Source organism: Sceloporus undulatus, chromosome 1 (assembly GCF_019175285.1).
Source record: "Sceloporus undulatus isolate JIND9_A2432 ecotype Alabama chromosome 1, SceUnd_v1.1, whole genome shotgun sequence".
NCBI classification, from domain to species: Eukaryota; Metazoa; Chordata; class Lepidosauria; order Squamata; family Phrynosomatidae; genus Sceloporus; species Sceloporus undulatus.
In genome coordinates, this window is record NC_056522.1 from 40,399,725 (window position 1) to 40,408,513 (window position 8,789).

An 8,789-nucleotide genomic window follows, 5' to 3' on the forward strand; every position below is an offset into this window, starting at 1 on the left:
ATAATAATAATAATAATAATAATAATAATAATAATAATAATAATAATAATATGCTTGCCCCATATTTGGGACTTTCTCCCCCAACTTTCATTTAAATAACTCATTTTGTGCAGTGGGTTTCTGACACTCTTTCCAGCGACAACAACATCTACCTTTTCACTTAATGTCCCTGCAAGTTCCAAGTGCTGCTGCTGTGGGTGTGAATTGCTCTGAGGTCAGAATGAGGCACCCAGCGTCAATAGTGTGTGGATGGGTGCCTCGTTCTGACTTCAGCAGTGGCACCAGGCAATGGATGGGACTGTGTGGGAAAGCAGCCACTGCATGAGCTGAAAACCCACAGCAAAAGAGAATAAGGTAAGGGGAGAATTCAGGGGGGAGCTCAGGGCAGGAATATTCTGGAGGCAGCCCAGAGTATTCTGGCAAGTGTAGTGGTTTGAGTGTTGGACTACAACTCTGGAGACCAGGGTTAAATCCACAGCTTAGTAATTAAACCCACTGGGTGGTGTTGGGCAAGTCACATGCTCTCAGCTTCAGAGGAAGGTAATGATAAACCTTCTCTGAACAAATCTTGCCAAGAAAACCCCATGATAGGGTCACCTTAAGGTTGCCATAAGTCAGAAGCAACTTGAAGGCACACAACAGATCCACCCCCATCCCATACCCCCGTTCCAAGGTCAGCTAATACAGTGCATTCTTTGCTTTCTGACTGATTTTATAAAAACTGAGGTGGGGTACTGGGTATCTAGCAAATCCTCCCACTTGTGATGGGTGGTGAGCTGTGCTGTGCTGAAGATGGAGGTGACTATCAGTGCTGTTGCTGAGGCTCTGAGTGGGCCCTTCTGTTCTGACTGAATCCCAGTCATCCTTAAACCGTTCTCATAGCCTGCTGTCACCTTATAGAGAGAGTGGGTATGTGTTTAGGGTAGGATGGCCATTTGTAGCTCTCTGTAAGGGTGCACAGGTATACTTGGCTGTGAGCAAAAGTGATGTTTTGGTGACCAGAAGTCACATTCATTCATTTTTATATCTTTTTTTCTATTCTGGGTTGGGTGCCATGAAAAAACAGCAATTGCAGTCAAATCCACACACTCCAGATGCTGTTTCTTTCGCATACACACAAAAGGCTTTTTGTCCAGAGTTTTGGAGAGCAGGAGCGGTCAACAGCCACATAAGACCCCTAAAGAGCCATAGCTGTACGATTCTTGTCCTTGTGGAGACTTCATCCACATTACTTTCTGGGACAGTGTCAGGCTACATGACATGATTTCCAACCAATACAAAAGTCCCAAGGGTCTGGGCAATTGGAAGTTACATTGCATTATGCCCTGCTGGTTTTTTTTGGGCATGTTGGGGTGATTTTTTCTCTTTCAGGGTGGGGCTGTGTAACATTTGTGTGTCTTGAGTTGTGACTTTTTTGGCTGAAACCCTGGCGGGGGTCAGTCTAAAAAAATGTACAACCTGAGGGCAATTTGATTCTCTGCTCTTTGTTGTTAAGAACCCTGGTGGTGCAGTGGTTAAATTTCAGTATTTCAGCCAAAACATTGTGTGTTGAATCCTGCAGGGCTCCAGGCTGATTCAGCCTTCAATCCATTTGTAGGTCAGTAAAATGAGTACCCAGCTTGTTGAGGCAGTTGGTTAACACACTGTAAATCACTTAGAGAGTGTTTAGCACTATAAAGCTGTATTGAAATGTAAGTCCTATTGCTATTGCTTTGTGCCTTCAAGTCATTTCTGACTTATGGTGACCCTATCATGGGGTTTTCTTGACAGCTTTCTTCAGAGGGGATTTGCCATTGCTATCTTCTGAGACTGAGAGAATGTGATTTGTTCCAGTTCATCCAGTGAGTTTACATAACTGAGCTAAGATTCAAACCCTGGTCTCCAGAGTCATAGTCATATAATCAAACCATTCGTAACATTAAAGCAATTGAAAACATAATCCTAGAAAGGATCAAAAGCAAGAGAAAAGATTTCAACCAAAACAATACAGTACCCTCTTAAAAACCTCGGTCTGAATTTTATTGTGATTCCTGATTAAAGTAGAACCGTTGACTCACCATTCAGCCAATGATTCAATGGATCTACTCTAGCTGGGAATGACCACCCTCTTTCTTTAAAATAAAAAAAGGTTCTGAAAGCCTTTTGGAATAATAAAAAGTAGTTGCCTTCTGATGGAAAACTAGAGAGAGGGGGCCATTCTGGTCTCCCAGAACGAAGGGAGTTCTGAAGTCTTGGGGCAGCAAGCAAGGAGGCCCTATCTCTCATCCCCAACAGCCATGTTTGTGAAACTGGTGGGACTGAAAGAAGGGCCTTTCCTAAGATTCTCAGAGCCCTATCAGAGACATACAGGGAGAGACAGTCTGTCAGATAGCCTGATATATAGGCCATAACTAGCACTTTGAATTGTGCCTGGAAAGAGACTAACAGCCAGTGGAACTGTCAGAGCAGTGGAGCAATGTTAACTGACCCAGTCAACACTAGCATTGGGAAAATTTTCCAAGAGCTTTCAGGAAACCACCTGAATCCATCAGACTTCTGGGGCAGACCATCTTGATCTCCTTAACCTTACCCGTTTAGACGTTCTGAGTCCCAGTTAGTCTAAACCTGACTAGATAATGATCGGTCCATGACAATGCAACCACAGAAGATTCCTCCACACCAAGATCACCATCATCCCTTTCAGTTCCTGGCTAGGAATTTAGGGGAATTATAGTCTAAAAAGTTACATTTCTAAGCACTATAAATACTCTTGTAGAGAACACTTGCAATCTCCAGCTCCAGCAGCCATACTGGGAAGTTTGTAGGGAGAGACATCTGCCTTCTTGCTGGTTCACTACAGCAAGTGAACTGTGATCAAAGTGTTCTCAGTACCCTCGTCTAATTGCAATTTCAGCCACAAACATTTGAAAGAAATGGGACTTGTTTCTGAAGGAAAGCACTGTGGAACAATATTATGCAGTGTACAAATTCCATCAAACCACTGTACAAATAAACAATGCTACTGAATCACACAACAAATCATCGTACAATTAGGCCACACAAGACCATCTGGTTTACAAAGCAGCCTCTGAGCCAGAGGAGAAAACTTTGAAGATAAATATTCCCATATGTGAAAGGCAAATAAAACAAAATTACTACTCGCACGGAGTATCATTCTGTAATATAATTCTCCATGGGAATAGATGGTTTCATACAGGGATGGCAATGTTTTCAACAAAACTTGACAGATGCAGGGGGGAGGGGAGGGATTACAAATTGGTTTGGGCGCCGTAAGAGGCTGAATTACTGGTAGAGCTGGTGTCTCTTATGCTGTTTTGCTGTTTTCTGGCTGTGTATGTCATTGTGGGTAAGTCATCACAAGGCCACTCTAAGTCCCAACCATTGATTTCTACTGATCAAGGAATGAATATATACATGCAGAGAGACTTCTTTGTTTCATTCAGAAGGAAAAAAACATCAACTTTAAATTATCTTTGTACCACTTTAAACTTTGGTGAAAGTGAAGCTGTTCACTATCAGAGCCTGTACAGGTTATGCACATGATATGTAAAATAGGTTTGGGTAAGAATTTCATTTGTACATTTTTGGACAAGAACATTCTTGAACTTACCAATTTCTCCCAAAAGTTTGTGGAAAGAACTTGAAGGTAGGAGAAAGTGGAATAGACAGATTTGCTCATCCAGGCAAAGAACTTTGAGTCTTTAGCTCTTAAAAGTCTGACTTTAAAAACCTGTGTATCTGAGGAAGTAGACTGAACTCTACAAAAGCTCATGCTGCTAGCTTCTTTCTTCACTGATTTACTGATCAGCTTCTGAAGCCCTCTTTTCCCTGCCCAGCCATTTCCTGCTTCATGAGGAACAGGGCAGATCACAGAAATGTCTAGCTACATCCTCATAGTCAGATGTGAAATGATTATAGAAATATTGAGACCTGCAAAGGAGTCCTGGCATTGATATTATTTTACATCAGGCTATGGGGAGATGCTTCCACAATCCTGCCCACTCTCCTTGGAGCAGGGAATGACTATGCTGTGGGCTTCAGAAGTTGTTTAGTAAGTTGTGGGGAGTAGGCTTGGGCACTGTGGAGGAAAGAAGGGAGTGTCAGTCCCTGTAGTACCCCCCCAAAAGGACATGTTTGTCTGTCCCTGACAAGTTGACTTACTGGATAAACTTTGGTGTGCATAAATACAAACCCAATTATTTCTGTCATTGATTAGTGTTATACAAATTAACACATTTCTGTAAATTGTTATGGAGATTTTATCTTCTTGGTAGAATGCCTACAGGCGTTTTCATGATGTATATTCTAGAGATTCCTTCTGTAAAACAATATGTAGATTCCTTAGCAACTGCTCGTGGATTGTCCATGCCAAATTCTCAATTGGTCAACATTCAACAGCTCATGTAATCCTGGTTTCCAGCATCTCTTGGTGATGGGCAGCCTTGTTATGGAGGAATGAGGAATCTGCCCTTGGATTTAGTGGCAGCTCTCAGTTTCCATAACAGGGCTTCCACAACCCCATGTTAAACAGTAGCACTTGAATTGCCAAATTCTATTCCTAACACATGTTCAGCACCTAGACAGCTCCCATACAATCTGGAGTGGCTGCAGGGACACTCCTATGAAAACTGAAGCTTATTGTTCTCAACCTCAACATCAAAGGTAATCCTAAGTAATTCCCAGCATCCTTACACTGGGAGGGGTAGAGGCAGAGGGTGATTATGTTACTGTGTGATGGGGAATCACTCTTTAGTTTTAACAGCATGCTCACCCTCTCAGTTTTCTTGATAGCATATCCACAGTTGGTCCAGGTTGAACAGGAGCTATCAAAGTGCTGCACGTGTGTTGGGGATAGAGTTCAGCACCTGGATAGCTCCTCTATAACACAGAGTTGCTGGGGAGCCACTGTGGTGGAAATGATAAGCCTCTGTCAAATTCAAGACTGGATTCTCTGTCCGTAAGTAGTGGAACCACCAGCTGCATCTGGGGTATGGGTTGGATTCAAAACACCTTCAGATAGCTTATCAGCTCAGATAATCTTCGGCCATCTAGCCATTTGGGATTGCATTTAAATATCATTAATGAACAACCACCTGAATTTGGGAAGTAAAAGAGTATTTAAGAGATGCAGCACTACCTCAGAAAAATCATTCTCCCTAGTACTTAACAATTTATCTTATTAGGTGTGTGCAGATTTAGGTGGAAGTGGGGCACCTAAAACCAGGTCTCACTTAGAAGAGGATTAACACATTAAGCAGATTTTCTTTGAGAATAAATTATTATTCAGCTCAAGTGTTACCCTCTAGATATCGTTGGATTGCAACTTTCGTCAGCCTTAGCTAGCATGGCCAATGATGGGAGACTGTGGGACCTGCAGTTTGGCAACATCTGTAAAGCCACATTTTCCTGTGCTGCGTTATGTGTCCTGATCCTTGGCTATTTTTTTTTAAAAAAATAATAATGTCAAGGTTAAATATAGTAGTTTAAATTGAATCTGGAACTCTTACCAGTCTTCATACTACTGGGAGATCCCTGTTAATCACCTTGCAATCACATTTGGAATCAGTTGAATTTCTGAACCATTTGCAAAGGCATCCCCACAGCAGTCTAACATAGATATTACCAGATAAATAACTGCAACCAAACTATGAAAGTCAAACAACTGACCTACAAAAGTAATGTAAAATCAGTTGCATTGGTTATACACTGTTAATGTTTTTATACTATTACTGTTTAATTCTGTTTTAGTACTGGGAATGGGGGGGGTAGGTCTAGGGTTTGATTTTTAACTCTATTGTAATCTGATGTATTTTATTGTTGTAACCCACCCGGGTTCTTCATGATTGGGCGGGCTAGAAATAATAATAATAATAATAATAATAATAATAATAATAATAACCATTTCTGGAAATATTTTATGGCTGTGTAACATTAGGTTATGGAGTTATGGCTTTTGTGTGTGTGTGTGTCCTTTTAACTGTGTTGTACAAGGATCTATCCAGTAGCTCCTTGCACAGTGCCTCACCCCAGACCAAAAGTGTTCTGCAATGGGCAGGCACACTCTTAGTTGGACATTCAATGGCTTGTAGAAAAGAGCAATTGTTTCTCACCTGGATCTCCATGATCCCCACTAAAGATCCTGAAGGTAGACAGTTGCTGTTTGCTCCTTACTGCCGAAATGCAGCTAGATGCCTTCTAGGCATTCCACCAGCCACTTTTGAAATGTTCATTGGTCACTAAATGGCAAAAGAAATGTACAGCTGCCTTTTCAAGCAGACTTGCTCACACAGGAAGCAGTATCTGGACAGAAGTCCCTGGGAAGATCATTATATTCTGCCTTGTGTGATGTACAATCTTGACTGAGGTTTATATATTCAGTAGGATAGGTCAGAAACTGACAGAAGCAGAGTAAGAAATAGCAATTCATCCAATTAACTGGGATTGGCAATGTCACTGTTTGGACGACAACCCTTAGAATCTCCCAGGCCTGAAATAGGAACATAGGTATGTTGCTAATGATTTTCTCTGGGTTCTTTCAGAAAGCTCAGCAAGTTAATGAGTAGTCTCCAACTACTCACTGCACTGTTTGCTGTTATCACAGTACAATGCATGTTGTGTAATAGAACACTTTCTCCCTACCTAAAGTCACAGGAAAACAAGCACTCCAACCAGCTTCTTACACATCCATATTGTTTTTTTCCTGCTGTTGTTGTTTTTACAGATTGAGTGTCTACACTACACCATATAGCAGCTTGAAATCATAGAATTCCATAGGATGGAGTCATGGCCATCAAAGTGATAGCAAACTCTCATAAATGTATAGTGTAGATACACTAACTCTCACATGCCCATAGCATTATTATTAAGGAAGCAGGGTCCAAGAATTCTACACTATACATTACACACTTTGTGTGTTATTTCACCAGTGTTGATTTTTATATGGTCATCTCCTCTTATATTTGCAAAGTGCTATAAAGAGCAAAGACAAGAAGATTTTTTTGATCCTGTGTAATACTTTTGGGGTGGACAGGACAGTCTACCCACCAGCCACTCTTGAAATGTTCATTTTTTAATCACCAAGGATCTGAATGAAATATTTATGAAAGCTGATATCCCTGTAATCTCATTGTGGCCTTTCCTGTACGTTGACATGATCTGTATACTATTTCCATGGAAAGACATCACTGACCTCTTCAGCTTGAGGACATTCCTTGCCAGAAACAGAGGATTTTCAGCAACTCCATATGTTTGTATAATGCCTGGTATTTATTATCTTGTTTTTTATTTACCTCTTTCCATGTTTTAAATTTTTGAGAGCACAGAAAGCTTTTTTTTGCCTTTTGAAAAGAGGCCACAAATAGGATTGCCAGGTCAGGAGCATCCCAGGACCTGCGATTTCAGGGCCAAAAGGGCCTGAGACCTAAGAATGGCCTCTGGCAATGTCAAAGAGGGTGATGTCATTAAGCATGATACAAGAAGCATCAAGCATCAGAACATGCCATTCATTTTTTTTTTTTAAAAAATGCAATGACTAACACATAAGGCAAGGGAATCTTGTAGTTCCTTTGAGATTAATTGTGCGAAAGAAGTTGCAGCATAAGCTTTCTTACAGTCTTGGTTTACTTCCTCAGATGGTTCTGAGGAAGTAGATAAAGACTGTATTAGCACTGCAGAAATGATACAGTTTGATACTACTTGAACTTCCGTGGCTAAATGCTATGGAATTCTGGGATTCGTAGTGTAGCTATTTCACCTTCTCTGTCAGAGAGCTTTGGGGCAACAACAAATTACAAATCCCAGGATTCCATAGGATGGAGCCAAGGCAATCCAAATGGTTTCTGCAGTGCAGATGCAGCCCAAGTCTATGAAAGCTTAGGCTACAACTTCTTTTTTCTTTTTTTTAAACTTTTTATTTGTATCCCACTCCTTCCCAAGATCAGGGCGGCTTACAGCAATAGATAAAAGCAATACAATACAAGACAATAATAAAATCAAAAATCACATATACATTATACAAAAAAAATTAAACAGACTAACAGCCCCATTAGCCCATCCTCTTTGCCACAGGAGAGGAGGGAGGCCCACAGGATTTTAAACGGGGAATGCTTGCTGGAATAGAAAGGTCTTTAGATCCTTTTTGAATTGGGCCAGGGAGGTAGCCGAGCGGAGCTCAGTGGGCAGCATGTTCCAAAGGGCCGGGGCGGCGATGGAGAATGTCCTCCTCGTGGTGGAGGTGAGCCTGGCCCCAGGCACCTTCAGTAATTGCTGCCCAGATGTTCTGAGGGTGCGGGACGGAATATACGGGGAGAGGCGGTCTTTCAGGTATCCTGGGCCCAAGCCATTTAGGGCTTTATAGGTGATCACCAACGCCTTATATTGGGCCCGGAAGCGAATAGGCAGCCAATGAAGATCTTTCAACACCGGTGTTATATGGCTGGCCCCGGAGATACCAGTGACCAGCCTGGCTGCCATATTCTGCACCATTTGTAGCTTCCGGGTTTGGTATAAGGGTTGCCCCATGTAGAGTACATTGCAGAAATCCAATCTCGAGGTTACCAGAGCATGTACTACAGTTTCAAGGTCCCTCTGGGCCAGGTATGGGTGCAGCTGGCGGATAAGCCGAAGCTGATAACAGGTGCTCTTGACCGTCGCATTCACCTGAGCAGTCAGGTGAAGCGACGAGTCAAGAAGCACCCCCAGACTGCGCACGGAGTCCTTCACAGGGAGCGTGACCCCATTCAGGACAGGTGGAACCACCGCCATTCTTGGACCAGGGGAACCTATCACAA